The following is a 15,491-nucleotide window of genomic DNA, read 5'->3' on the forward strand; positions in this document are numbered from 1 at the left end:
TAATAGGTTTGCGGTGTCGCTGACTGCAAGTGTGGAGCCCCACACCTTCACCGTGTGACAGCTCTTAAAGGTGGTGGTCAACCCAAAGAGTGAGCAGCAACAAGATTTACTAAGAACCAAAGAACGAGGATTGCACAGCGTGAAGAAAAGAACCCAACTAACCGGCCGCTGGTTAGCTCAGGCAGCTGGCTTTTATTCCCTTATCGGACTCCACCCACATCCTCCTGATTGGTCCATTTCACAGAGAGCTGATTGGTCTATTTTACAGAGAGCTGATTGGTCTATTTTACAGAGAGCTGATTGGTCCATTTTACAGAGAGCTGATTGGACCATTTTGACAGGGTGCTGAGTGGTGCATTTACACTCCCTGAGCTAGACATAAAAGTTCTCCCATCCCGGCGACATTCAGGACTACCCTGTGGCTTCACCTGGTGGATCCTGCACCGGGGCTGCAGGCGGAGCTGCCTGCCAGTCACAAGCCATGCCCACACTCCTCAGCCCTTGGGTGGTGGATGGGGCCCGGCACTGCCAGGGTGGCTGGGGCTGTGCGGGAGCCCTCTGTGGGGGAGAGGGGGGTTGGACACAGCAGGCTGCAGGTCCCCAGCCCTGCCCCAGGGGGAGGTGGCTGAGGCCCAGTGAGAATTGGAGTGCAGTACGTGTGGGCCAGCAGTGCTGGGGGACCCAGTCCAACCTCCGCAGCTGCTGGCCCGGGTACTAAGCCTCTCATTGCCCTGGGCTGGCGGCGGGCCTGGCTGGCTGCTCAGAGTGCGAGGTCCGCGGATCCCATGCACGTGCCCCCCGGAACTCTCCCTGGCCCCGGCTGCCACTGGCGCCTTTCCCTCCACACCTCCCCACCAGCAGAGGGAACCAGATCCGGCCTTGGCTAGCCCAGAGAGGGGCTCCCACAGTGCAGTGGTGGGCTGAAGGGCTCCTCAGGCGCCACCAGAGTGGATGCCAAGGCAGAGGAGGTGCCCAGAGTGAGGGCTGCTAGCATGTTGTCGCCTTTCATTTAGATGCAATGTTTTGAAATTGTGACTTTATGGTTTCAACTGGCAAACCCAGACATCAAGATGAAATTCCTTCCTGGGATCTATGCCTTAGATTTAGGTGTCAGCCAGTTAAACAGAGGAACATAGACTCTAACTTCACAGTCCAAAGCAAGGCTGACTATCACATAACAAAAGGGGCTTTAAGCACTTTTTTTTTCTATAAACATATACATCTGTGTTAAAATAACAAAGGACAATCAGTCATTAGTTACTAATTACACTAGGTGACATATTAGCTACTCTTGGCTCTTGTAACTCTCTAGCCTTGCTCCATTGTCCTGTTTACGGGAGAAAAGAGTTATGCCATGTGGCTATTTTCACAAACCATTCTTTATTCTTTGTGTGCATTGGGCAAGAATCACCAGACTTTCCGATGGTGGAACTCTTCCAGTTTTGTTTGAGGACTTCTGGGCAGACAGAGTTGGCTTATTTAGCTTCCTTTTCTCTTAGGTCAGTTCCCCAGGAAACAGGTTTTGGGATGGAGATTTACATGAAGGAAGTTTCAGGGGTGCTCTGATTTATAAGTGAGTGAAATAAGCTGGATTGGGAAGAGAGAGAATGATTAACTGATGCAATTCACAATTGCAGCTGAGTTCTTAGTCAACCCCATGGGGAGCTCTAGAGCTGGAATGACCCTAGAGAATTAGGAGAAATCTAGGCAAAGGGTTGGACCCCTCTCCATGCCCTCAAATCAACCAGTCACAGACACAGGCAGCCCCAGGGAGGAAGTGTGACCTTAAGTAATATGTTTTGCCAAAAGAAATTCAAGGAGGGGGCCGGGTGCAGTGGCTCATGCCTGTAATCCCAGCACTTTGGGAGATGGAGGCAGGCGGATCACCTGAGGTCGGGAGTTAGCGACCAGCCTGACCAACATGGAGAAACCCAGTTCTACTAAAAATACAAAATTAGCCGGGCGTGGTGGCACATGCCTGTAATCCCAGCTACTTGGGAGGCTGAGGCAGGAGAATTGCTTGAACCAGGAAGGCAGAGGATGCAGTGAGCCAAGATTGCGCCATTGCACTCCAGCCTGGTCAACAAGAGCAAAACTCTGTCTCAAAAAAAAAAGGAAGAAAGAAATTCAAGGGGAAGGCCTCAGTTATGAACCGTCAGAAGCGAACTCACTGTGCAGCTGGAGGAGTAAGTGCCTGGATCCTGAGAGCAGAACTCCCTATAGAATGGCCTTTTCAAAAACTGTAACAGTGAGAAACTTATGACATTGAAGGGATCTGACCTAACCAACTCCATCTTGCTTCCAGCCTTGTTTATTTCTGGGTGCAGCAAACTAACTTTGGGAGGTACTTAGTTTATAGTTTAACTTCGAAACAAAGATGATAACTTCCCTTTCCCAAAACAAACCTCCCTCTTGCCAGGGAACCAGACTGCCTTTATAGGACTAACAAATTAGCCACAATGTTTGTAACTTCCTCAATTACTCCTGCAGACAACATCACTATTTCAGAATGTAAGATTGGCCTTTTGAGATGTCTTTTCAAGTTTTTGCATTTCCGACAAATGATGGCTCAACCCAGACCCACCAAGTCCTGTAGCTCCACCTAGGAACCACCTCAGTGTAAGAAGACAGCTTTGGCTCCCTATGATTTCATCTCTGACCCAACCAATCAGCACTTCCCATTCCCCAGCCCCTACCCACCAAACTATCCTTAAAAAACCCTAATCTCAAGGCCAGGTGCGGTGGCTCATGCCTGTAATCCCAGCACTTTGGGAGGCTGAGGCAGGTGGATCACTTGAGGTCAGGAGTTCGAGACCAACCTGGCCAACATGCTGAAACCTCGTCTCTCCTAAAAATACAAAAAAATTAGCTTGGTTTGGGGGTGGGCTCCTGTAATCCCAGCTACTCAGGAGGCTGAGGTAGGAGAATCACTCGAACCCGAGAGGTGGAGGCTGTAGTGAGCCGAGATTGTGCCACTGCACTCCAGCCTGGGCAACAGAGCAAGACTGCGTCTCAAAAAACAAAAACAAACCCTAATCTACCAATTTTCAGGGAGACTGAGGTGAGTAATAAAACGCCAGTCTCCTGTTCAGCTGGGTCTGTATGAATTAAACTTTTCTCTATTGCAATTCCCCTGTCTTGATAAATTAGCTCTGTGTGGGCAGCAGGTAAAATACTTGGTGGTCACACCTGTTTCACTACAACATCCTCTGCGCCTTTTGAGGTACTTAAGAATTAAAAGGGCAGGTGCAATGGCTCATTGTAATTCTAGCATTTTGGGAGGCCAAGGTGAGAGGATTGCTTGAGGTCAGAAGTTTGAGACCAGTCTGGGCAACACAGCAAGACTGTCTCTACAAAAAATTTAAAAATTAGTTTGACGAGGTGGTGTTAGCCTGTAGTTGCAGCAACTTGGGAAGCTAAGCTGGGAGAATGGTCCGAGGCCAGGAGTTTGAGGCTACAGTGAGCTACGATCGTGCCACTGCACTCCAGCCTGGGTAACAGAATGGGACCCTATAACCACCCAATGGGTTTATCTTGCCTGCTGCCCAGATAGAGCTGACTGGAAATTTTAAAGGACAATTTGATGGGTGCTGTGGGGGCGGGGGGGGCAGGGAATGGGGAATGCTGATTGGTTGGATCAGAGACAGAAATCACGTGGCATTGAAGCTGTCCTTTCACACTGAGTAGGCTCTCGAGCGGCAGCCACAAGACCAGGTAAGCCCGTTTATGGATCTGAGTGGCGCCAGCTGATCCATCAAGCGCAGGGTCTGAAAAATACCTCAAACATCAATCTTAAGTTTTATAATGCTATGTTATTCATAGGAGCAATTGAGGAGGCTAGTGATCTTGTGGCCTCTGGCTGCATGACTCCAGAGTCATAATTTCTAACCTTGTGGCTAACTTGTTAGTTTTACAAAGGCAGTCCAGTTCCCAGGCAAGAAGGGGGTTTATTTTAGGAAAGGGCTACCATCCTTGTTTAAAGTTAGTTCAGCCTATGCTTAGGAATGAACAAGGGCAGCCTGGAGGTCAGAAGCAAGATGGAGTCAGTTAGGTCAGATCTCTTTCACTGTCGTAACTCTCTCTCTGCTATAATTTTTACAAAGGTGGTTTCAAGACCCTGCCTCTAAAATTAAAACAAGAATTAAAATACACAGAGCTCAGTTGGCTTGGGCACTAATGCAAGCTTCCAAACTTTTTTTTAATAAGGTCTCTTTCAAAAATTCTGAGAAACAAATGACTTCATAAAAAGCCAATAATTTTGTTTGTTTGTTAACAGATAAGGATGTTTTCACAGTGTTAATGTCCTGTAGTCAAAGACAACGAACTCACCTGCAGTTAAAGAAGTTGGGGTTTGCTTCATTGCAGTGAGGAAGGAAACACGTCATGGAGTATCAGTAAGAAGGGGCTTGAAAAATCCTATTATGTAGGATTTGGACTTGGGATTTGTAAGACTAGAACAGGGATAAAGTTGTAAAAGAAATAGCAATCACTAGCTGGATGTGGTGGTTCACAGCTATAATCCCAGCACTTTGGGAGGCTGAGGTGGGAGGATCACCTGAGGTCAGGAGTTGGAGACCAGCCTGGCCAACATAGCAAAACCCTGTCTCTACTAAAAATAAAAAATTAGCCGGGCGTGGTAGCACACACCTGTAATCCCAGCTACTCGGGAGGCTGAGGCAGGAGAATCGCTTGAACCTGGGAGGCGGAGGTTGCAGTGAGCAGAGATCACGCTATTGCACTCCAGCCTGGGCTACGAGGGTGAAACTCCATCTCAACAAAGAAAAAAGAGAAAGAAATAGCAATCACTGAGCTGAGAGAGGAGTGTTTATGGTATTTTGAGGGTGGCACAGTGACGTTATTTTTGTCTGGACTCAGACAAAATTATGACATGGTGGTGCTTCGTGCTGCTTTCTAGTACAGAGCAGTCTTGTGGAAGCTGGTATGCGGTGAGTGTGTCTGTGTCCCACGGGAGAGGAGCACACCTGCCCCGTGGGTGCCCGGCCACTCCCGCACCTGCCCTGTGAGTGCCTGGCTGCTGCTGCACATCAAGGCCTGCTCCCTTGTTTTCCTTTCTACCTCCCTTCACATGGGGATCTTCTTGGCTCCTTTCAGAGATCTCATTTTAATCTGAGTGAGTACTTGGTCGAGAGGGACAGAAGCTCATTGTTTAGGCAAAAAGGAGGCAGGTTTGTGGGACAAGCAAACTCGGAAGGGGAGCTGGAACGGGGCTCTGACACCACCACGCTGTGTGTGCTTCTCTCTGCATGATGGCGGCATTGGTTTGCATGGCTGGAAATGGGGGTGTCCAGGATCTTCGAGGCTGCCATTTCCCTCTTTCCTAGTGTGGCTTCCAAAACCTCAGGACAGTCCTTTCCGTGGTCTAGCTGGGGAGAGATGTCCATGTTTGTGGCCATGGGAGTAGGGTGCTGGGGTTGGCAGCACCCACTAGAACCACATGGAGAAAATGGCAGGAAGAATGGCCCCCACAAAACAAACCAATGCTATTTCCCCAAGAGGGGAGCCAGGCAGCAAAGCAGGGTGTGTCCACCCTATGAGCCATGCGGAACTGGTGTGCTGGACAAGCTGGACTTGTAAAGTCCAATCAGAAACCTCCGTTGTTCTTTCTTCCTCTCTCAAAGCTCTCTTTTTTTCATCCTGCCATTTGAATGAAACCTCTGGCTTATTAGACACACTTAGATAGCACAAAGCATGTCCCAGCATCATGGTGCAAAACTCCAGTCCTGTAGTAATAACGAAAGCACAAACTCGTTCCCAGTTGGAGTTCTCCTCTTCTCTGTCCGAGACCTGCTGCAGCCTGCTGGACGCCCGCATCAGGGAGCGGGGTAGTGTTGACTTCCTTTGGCTGCACACTCCCCCTGCTCTTTCACCTGCTACCTGGGGCTCTGAGCATCTCCAGGATCTGAGGGGTTCAGCACATGGAAGGAGAAGATAAAAGAGAAGCCTTTACTTGGTGGGCACAGGTACCATCCGGCACGGGGCCTTTGGCAGCATAACACTGAGGGGCTGCCTCTTTCTTTCATGAATGCTTCTGTCATTTCTTCAGAAATCCAGCTTCTTCCCTTGCACTCCAACTCACAGGCCCTGGTTAGCCACTCCCAGCACAGGTTCATCCATGCTGCTAGGATGGAATAAAATGAATCCAAAACTTTCCATTGGCCTGTCCCAATCCGGGTTCCAAATTCTCTCCTGCTATGTCTTCATACATCTAAGGCATTAATTGGTGTTCCTCACTAGTGTTGTAAGACAACATCTTGTGAAAGGGGTTCCTGCCAAAGAGATGTGGGAAAGACGGTATATTACCTTCTTCTCTCAGAAATACTCAATGCATACCAGCATATGAAAAAACTAAGATGCCTGCTATAAAGAAAGCTGTTTAGCCTTCATTATTGAGGCAGTTGCCAAACCAATTTGATTATAGAACCCTTTTAGTGGTAACTGTTATCAGCATCCTGCCAAAGGCATGTTCTGTACAGCACACTTTTGGTAAAGTCTAGGTAAACTTAATTATTAAACTCTAGGTAAACTCTAGGTAAACTTAATTATTCTAGTTCTTGCACCTCCTAAGAAATTCTCCTCTTCATACTTTGCCCACCTTAGATGTCACAGTTTGTTTTTTTATTGCCTTCTCCTCCTCTTTTGCACCCTTTTTTTTTTTTTTTTGAGATAGCATCTTGCTCTGTTGCCCAGGCTGGAGTGCAATGGCATGATCTCAGCTCACTGCAACCTTGACCTCCTGGGCTCAAGTGATCCTCCCACCTCAGCCTCCCCAGTAGCCAGGACTACAGGTGTACACCACCACACCTGGCTAATTTTTCTGATTTTTAGTAGAGATGAGTTCTCACTATATTGCCCAGGCTGGTCTTGAACTCCTGGCCTCAAGCGATCTTCCCACCTCAGCCTCCCAAAGTGCTGGGATTACAGGTGTGAGCCACTCAACCCACCCTGCACTAATTTCTTTAAAGCTTCAGCTAAATTCCATTCCTGCTAGTCAGTGGCTTTAGCCAGAATTTCAGCAGCACTTTCTTCCCCTCCTTTTCAGGCCCTAGATGTGGATGCCCCAGATTTTGGATGGGCCAACGCATGAGGTGGGGAAGCTCAAATACCAGACCAAGGAAGTGAGTTAGTGGAAACGAGGAGCCATAAAGATGCTTTTATAGTAGAAGCAGTATGGATTGAAGAGCTGGGTTTTAGGAAGAGTGAGATACTGGGATCGACTGGGAACAGACTGAGGTTCTTGAGATGCCCCTATTTACATAGGGCAAGTTCAGATTGAGGCAGGAAAATAGGGTCTGGAGGCAGGGAATATAAGCCCAATTCAGACTTCTGTTGTGACAGGAAATATTCTCTCCACAGAACCTATGCTGTAAATGACTTTGTAACTTTACTTCAAATTCTCCATTTACATAGGGCATACCCCAAGTAACCAATGGAATCCTCTAGGGGGTATTTAAACTCCCAAAAATCATGTAATGGGGCCTTTGAGCCCCTATGCTCGCGCCTGCTCCCGCACTGTGGAGGGTACTTTCTTTCTTTCTTTTTTTCTTTTTTTTTTTTTTTTTGAGCTGGAGCTTCACTCTTGTTTCCAGGCTGGAGTGCAGTGGTGCGATCTCGGCTCACTGCAACCTCCGCCTCCCGGGTTCAAGCGATTCTCCTGCCTCAGCCTCCTTAGTAGCTGGGATTACAGGCACATGCCACCATTCCCAGCTAATTTTTTGTATTTTTAGTAGAGACGGGGTTTCACTATGTTGACCAGGCTGGTCGCGAACTCCTGACCTCAGGCGATCCACCCACCTCAGCCTCCCAAAGTGCTGGGATTACAGGCATGAGGCACCGCGCCCAGCTCTGTACCTTCATTTTCAATAAAACCCTTCATTCCTTCCTTGCTTTGTGTGTTTTGTCCAATTCTTTGTTCAAGATGCCAAGAATCTGGACACTCTCCACCGTTAACATATTGACCTAGTGTGGCCTTCAAGACCTTTCGCCACTGGGTCGAGTTTATCTCCTTGCTTGATTTTGTTTGGTTTTGTTTTACCACGTCTCCTATGCTTGGTGCCATCACCTCTGACTGTGACCACTCTGTCCCCTCGCCTGTCACAGTCGTGTCTCTGTGCTCCTCCCTCTGCAAGCAACAGCCTCTCCTCTCCAGCTGGACGGAGCCCACTCTGTGAGAATCCGTCCTTCATAGCGTTCCCCTTTCCGCCTTGCAGGATGAATCGCTTCATTACTTAGGTGTCCATCATACTTGATCCATGCCCTTAGTCTAACGGCATACGGTGTGGCAGACACCGTTATAGTATCTGACTCTGTCCTGAGCCCTTGCAATAGGATAGCACTTTGAACACAGAGAGCCCTGTCCTACTCGTCTTGGTATCCCCACTATCTAGAAGGGTGACTGGAACATTGTAATTTGTCAAAGAAGAAGCTGTTGGAAAAGGAAATGTTAGATTGAAGTTGTGGCAGGAGGCATAGAAAGGGAATAGGCACATGAGATTGTGTGGAAATACACTTTTACCATCAGCTAATTTCATCTCCAGTAGCTCTTTTTCTGGAAATGAAAACAAACAAGAGAATCAGGATGCTCCGGCATTCCCTCTGGCCTCCTCCAGCTCTGCGATCCCTATTCCAAGAACATGCCAGCACTCCAGGAAGAATGATGCAGGGTTCTAGGTCCCCACTTAAAACCTTAGTTTATATTCTAAGTTTTTTGTGTGTGATCTTGTTCTCTTTTTTCCTGCTTCATGTGTGACCATTCCTTTATACTTACATAGTGCCTCACACACAGTAGGAATTCACAAAACGTTTGCTGATGGAATAATTAAAGGATTATTGAGCGGATACACTCTGAACAACACTGTAGCTCTCTATGACAACAGGGAGAAATCCTCTCAGTTCTCCAAGTGTGCCTCGCCCTTTCAAATTTCTATCCATTTGTGGGGTTGTTTTCACTGCTCTGTTCTCTCCTTTCCTTGGCTACATCTTGCAGTTTCAGGGTCAGATTCGGTGTCCACTTCTCCTAGAAGCCTTCCTAAACACGCCTTGGGATGATTGTTCGCCAGGCCTTCACCCTGTGCGAAGGGCCTTGGATAGAAAGGAGGTAACCTTGTGAACAGAGTGAGTGCCTGTAAGCGTGCAACCTGGAGATCCACCGTGCCGGGGCAAGGATCTGCACAAATCCTAGGTGGGAGGCGGAGCTTTGCCTCGGCCACCATGTGACTTTGAAGGGAGTTCTCAGTTGGGGCCTTTTTTCCAGTCTACTACTTTGCTGAAAATCGCCCTTCTTCAGAGCAAGGGGGTTTAGAGAGCTGTTCTTCAGGTTGTTTTGGTATCAAGCAGTTTCCACTGGGATGAGCACTGGGTCCAGTGAGCTCATCCTTCCTCAGAGAAACCCTTTTACGTACCTAGTGGTGAGAAACAGAAGGTCCCTCTAGACGCCCCCAATCGCAGTTCAGCCCCACTCCTGGCAGCTTAGTGATTCTGCAGCTTCCTGCCGTGTCATCCATCTCTGCCGGCTCACATGTCATGGTCTGGCCTTAGAATATGTGGCTCTAATATCAGACCCCAGCTTAGAAGAGAGGGGAGGGAACGGCTGCCCCTCACCTCGCCCTCCCTCCTTAGGGAGCCCCTGGTGATTTCTGAGCATAATGGTAGAGTGTATAAAGTGGAAGGGTGTATTTAAGGGATGGCTCAGGACTGTGGTTAGAAAATTGACCTTCTTGTTAATCTTGGCACAGTGGATTTGGAGTATTGGACTTTCAAATAACTTGCAGGAGGTGTCATAAGGCGCACTCCAAACTTTAAGGAGAGTCTCCCCAGTTCCACGCTCTCTCCTTCATCTTCCTCTTCTTCCTCTTCTCTCTCTTTTTATCTACCTTCAATCTCCTTTCCCTCTTCTTCTGCTCTCCCTGGATCATGCCCCAGTCTAGAGGCATGCTTAGCAGGAAAACACAGACTCTGGGGGAATGGGTATGTCTAAAGTCTGTGTGCATAGCTGTTATTCTTGTGTTTTATGAGCCTCTTACCAAAGCACTCTATGATATGACGTTGGCATGTCATCCAGAAATTCAAAGGCTGGCTTTGAGAAGGAATCTTGCTGTCTCGTGAATGATAGCATTTGAAATGGCGGAGGGCTCTGTGCATGCATTACATTAACAGAGCATAGAGGTGCTGTAAATCAGTAGCTGCCCTTTTAGTCTACTAACAATGGACAGTCAGACTCTTCATTGGAGCTCCCAACTACAGCAGACACTGCCAGCTACTTGCCCAACAGACACCCACACCTCGCACTCTTTCTTAGTTTAGGGATGCGGATTTTGTTCAGGGGGCAACATATTCAAGGAAAGGGGATCCCTTCTAGCCCTAGAAAAATAGCATTATTTCTCTTTCTCTTCCTCTTTTTCTTTTCTTGCTTTTTTTTTCAGACAGGGTCTCACTCTGTTACCCAGGCTGGAAGAGTGCAGTGACATGATCTTAGCTCACTGCAGCCTCGACCTCTTGGACTCAAGTGATCCTCCCACCTCAGCCTCTGGAATAGCTGAGAAGACAGGCATAAGACACCATGCCCAGCTAATTTTTTAATATTTTAGCTGGTCTCGAACTCCTGGGCTCAACCCATCTGTCAGCCTCTGCCTCCCAAAGTGCTGGGATTAAGGCGTGAGCCACCCTGCTCGGTCTATGTCTCTTTCTGATGATTAGTTAAGCTGTGGACTTTTGAGCTGGTTATAGCCAATGGGACTCAGTTGGAGAGGCTTCTGGAAAGTAGTTCATTCTTTAATGAGAGAGGGTGACCTGAACCTTCTTATTACCTTGGATGTAGCTATTTATTTATTTTTGAGACAGACTCATGCTCTGTCACCCAGGTGTGCAATGGCGAGATCTCGGCTCACTGCAACCTCCACTTCCCAAGTTCAAGCAATTCTCCTGCCTCAGCCTCCTGAGTAGCTGGGATTACAGGCATGTGCCACCACGCCCAGCTAATTTTTGTATTTTTAGTAGAGATGGGGTTTCACCATGTTGTCTACGCTGGTCTCGAACTCCTGACCTCGTGATCTGCCCACCTTGGCCTCCCAAAGTGCTGGGATTACAGGCGTGAGCCACCGCACCCGACCAGATGTAGCTATTTAAAGAAAGATGTATGCTGCTGAGGGTGATACCTCGGAAACACCAGGAAACAAGCCATATACCCTGACTGCGTGAACAAAAGAGAATGAGCTTGAGTCTCTCTGACATTGGTAATTTACCGCAGCAATCCCAGAGGAAGTGAATTGTGAGCTACTTAAGCATCTTGAATGCTCAAGCTAAGGCCAGTGAGGGATTTCCCTGTTCCCTGCAGCTAAATGTACCTTACCTGCCTCTGTGGTCTGGTCCTCCGCCTTCCCACTACACTGTATCTGCTGCGGTACTGGGGGAATGGGGTCATGGTCTATCAAGAATCACTGTGATGTCACACTGCCTTTTGATCAGTTTCAAATTGTTCTTATTGTTATTTTATTTTACTTTATTTTTTGAGACAGTTTCACTCCTGTCCCCCAGGCTGGAGTGCAACGCGTGATCTCGGCTCACTGCAACCTCCGCCTCCCGGGTTCAAGCTTCTCCTGCCTCAGCCTCTGAGTAGCTGGGATTACAGGTGTCCCCCACCACATCAGGCCTCAAATTGTTCTTATTGTTATTTTAATAGTTTTCCCTCAGTAGAATCCAGAGCCCTCAATCAAATAGCAAGAAAATTTGCCCAAGGCTTTACAGAGGCTTTCATTTATTGTGTTTATCACTGAAAACAAATAATACATATTTGTTGCAAACAAATTTTTGTTCACATTATACAAAAAGGAATAAACTCGGAAGCAAATGTAGCTATAATTTCCTTCTAGATCTTTTTCTCTAGTTATTCAATGTAACCTGGGGTCACAGATAATAAAAACTAACATCTACTGAGAATTTGCCAAGTGCTATGCTCTGTTCCAGTGACCTCACATGTATTAGTTAATATAACTCTTACAAGGCACCGTTCAGATAAGTATAGCCGAGGAAACTAAAGAACAGAGAGAAGTCTTGGTGTTGTTTAGTGGCAAAAACAGACCATGAGCCTACACAGTTCAGACCCACAGTCCACCAGTCTGCAATGCCTCCCTGTAGTGCTTAGTAAATGTTTGTTGAATCAACACGTTTCTCATTGTTCAGAAGTCTGACATTTTTATAATAAAAATCGACAGTATTTTTCTTTGTAAAATACTGGTGTCATGCTAAGTGAGGAGATTTAACGTCTTAAACAGATAAATTACTTAGGTTGTTTTAACTCTCAGGTTTCCAAAACACTTTTCTTTATAGCAACATGGTCATAATTTCCTAATACTTTCTCCATGATGTAGCCAAGCGTTATTATACACATCAGGAAGACAATTAATGAAATTGTTAATCAATATAAGCAGAATAATTTTATCACATAAAGCACTACTCTGACATTTCTTTTCTTTTTTTTTTTTTGAGATGGAGTTTCACTCTTGTTGCCCAGGTTGGAGTGCAATGGCATGATCTCGGCTCACTGCAACCTCCACCTCCCAGGTTGAAGTAATTCTCCAGCCTCAGCCTCCCAAGTAGCTGGGATTACCGGCATGTGCCACCACGCCCTACTAATTTTGTATTTTTAGTACAGACGGGGTTTCTCCATGTTGGTCAGGCTGGTCTTGCGCTCCCAACCTCAGGTGATCTGCCCGCCTCAGCCTCCCAAAGGGCTGGGATTACAGGCATGAGCCACCACGCCGGGCCTTACCCTGACATTTCTAATAGTCTATATAAAATCAGTAGAAAGAAAGATTAACTATTTACTGTATTTACTTTCATTGCCTGGTCCTGCTTGAGCCAGACCACATCACCTGAGGCTCATGTCCTGAGAATGACATGCTGCTGGTAATTAACAGAGAAGCCTGGCTGTGTCTATGAAAGGCTGTTGATGGATGAACAATGGGTACAAAAGAGTGGACAGCTTGCTAAGAATGGCTTATTGTGTTTGCAATTATAGGTCATTTTCTTTTTCTTTTTTTTTTTTTTTTTTGAGGCGGAATCTCGCTCTGTCGCCCGGACTGGAGTGCAGTGGCCGCATCTCAGCTCACTGCAAGCTCCGCCTCCCGGGTTTACGCCATTCTCCTGCCTCAGCCTCCCGAGTAGCTGGGACTACAGGCGCCCGCCACCTCGCCCGGCTAGTTTTTGTATTTTTAGTAGAGACGGGGTTTCACCGTGTTAGCCGGGATGGTCTTGCAATTATAGGTCATTTTCAAAGGAAGGCCCTCCAAAGGAAAGGATCCACTATTCCTTCAGTGTGCCTTCTTCATGGGGCTGGCTGGTCAGAATGCTACGTCTACTACCGTAACCAAGGATAATACTTCTTCCCCACCACCACCATGTCCTTTTTATGATTCTTGTCATTCTCCCTATAGATTTAAAACAATTACGATTACAATTTCAATTTGTAGCCAGCTTTTTAGAGTGAATTTACCCACTAAAGACTCTCACAGAGGTACAAGCAAGACACTATGATCTTGAAGTAACCCCAAATTAATTAATACCCCAATCATGGATCTTTCCTAAGACTGCCATAACAAAGTGCCATAAGCTGGGTGGCTTAAAACAACAAAAATTTTTTTCTCACAATTCTGGAAATGGGAAGTCCTAACTGAGGTGTTTGCGGGGACCTGTAGGCGAGGAGTCATCCCTGCGTCTTCTTAGCGTCTGGTCGTGGCCGTCAGCCTGTAGCACCCTTTGGCTTGCAGCCACTTCACTCCAGCCTCTGCCTCTGTCACAGTGCTCCCCCTGTGTGTCTATGCCCACATCTCCCTCTTCTTAAGAGTATACCTGTCATACTGGACAAGGGCCCATCCTAATGACCTCAGCTTAACTTGATTACATCTGTAAAGATTCTATTTCCAAATAACATCAAATTCACATGAACTGGGGGTGGGACTTCAACACATCTGCTGGGGGCCCACAACTCAAATGTACCCACAGCTGGGACACAAGCAAACACACCTTAGACACAGAATGCTTTCAAGGCCGGGATCTGGAAGGGTATGCAGCTGTTCTCTAGCTTTATTTTTTATATTATTATTATTATTGTTTGAGACGAAGTTTTGCTCTTGTTGCCCAGGCTGTAGTGCAATGGTGCGATCTTGGCTCACCACAATGTCTGCCTCCTGGGTTCAAGCGATTCTCCTGCCTCAGCCTCCTAAGTAGCTGGGATAACAGGCACCCGGCACTACACCCAGCTAATTTTTGTATTTTTAGTAGAGACAGGGTTTCTCCACGTTGGTCAGGCTGGTCTTGAACTCCTGACTTCAAGTGATCCGCCTGCCTCAGCCTCCCAAAGTGCTGGGATTACAGGCGTGAGCCACTGCACCCAGTCTCTCTAGCCTTACTAACAGCATCTGTCTGTATACTTAAAAAAAAAAAAAAGTATGTCCACAGAAGTGGTTATTAAGGGAAACATGGAAAGATCTAGAATCAGAGAGCCCAAGAAGGCAGCATGAATGCACCACTGTTCAGGAATCGTTGCTCCTGAAGGAGAAGGGTGCTTGGCTCTAATGGTTAATGCCCCCAGTATGTGAACCATATGATTCCTTCCCTTTGCTTTGATTCCACGCTCACCTAACAATCATTGGAATTAATTTGGTCCTAAAGGGATTCCTCTTACGGGGAAAGAGCAGAGGATGCAACATGGCATCAGTGCCTTATGAGTCAGGTTAGTGGGGCTCCACACTGAGAGACAATGGTCAGCTGTGAAGGTGCTGGGCCAATCAGATTTCTGAGTCTGAAATATCAGGAATCCTGAGTTCTGGCAGCAAACAAGTGCTACCCCCAAGGATCTAGGTGAGCTGACTCAAGCTTTGCTTCACAGTGACCCTCCCTGGCTGTTATTTCAAGTTACATATATTCAGATTCAATGGAGTGACTAGCAGCTTACTCACTGAAAGCACATACTCTAGAAATGACTTCTATTTGCATTGAAAGTGACCTGATGTAATAAGGATTTAACTACTCCATGAATCAGAATAAGATCCTTATAAGATAAACAAAAAATCTGGGGGAAACTGCTTTGCAGTCCTCAGTAAGTGCTGTATGAAAACAGTCCAGTGTTCGGATGGAACCTCCAGGCTTCGGAGGCTACCTGGTGAGTTGCTGCATAAGAGGAACAAGAGAGCATGAGAAAAGTTCATGGTTCAACAGCAGCCTGTTGCTGGTGTCTCTGCATTGTGACGGAGCTGGCACTGCTTCCCTGGTTTGCCCCCAGCCCACTCCCTCTTGTTACCATTGCTGCTCTCAGAGATGTCCGTTCTTAATTCCCTCTTTCTCTCATTTTGATTCTCCACTGTGTGCTGGTGCTTCACACGCTGACGACTGCGTACTCTCCCCTCTTTGAACATCCAAGGCCCTTTAAAATCTGACCCTAGTCACCCATGTCTCTTACTTCCCTTAGGCATACAAAT

This window comes from Trachypithecus francoisi, unplaced genomic scaffold (genome assembly GCF_009764315.1).
Source record: "Trachypithecus francoisi isolate TF-2019V2 unplaced genomic scaffold, Tfra_2.0 Lachesis_group1, whole genome shotgun sequence".
In the NCBI taxonomy this organism is placed as follows: Eukaryota; Metazoa; Chordata; class Mammalia; order Primates; family Cercopithecidae; genus Trachypithecus; species Trachypithecus francoisi.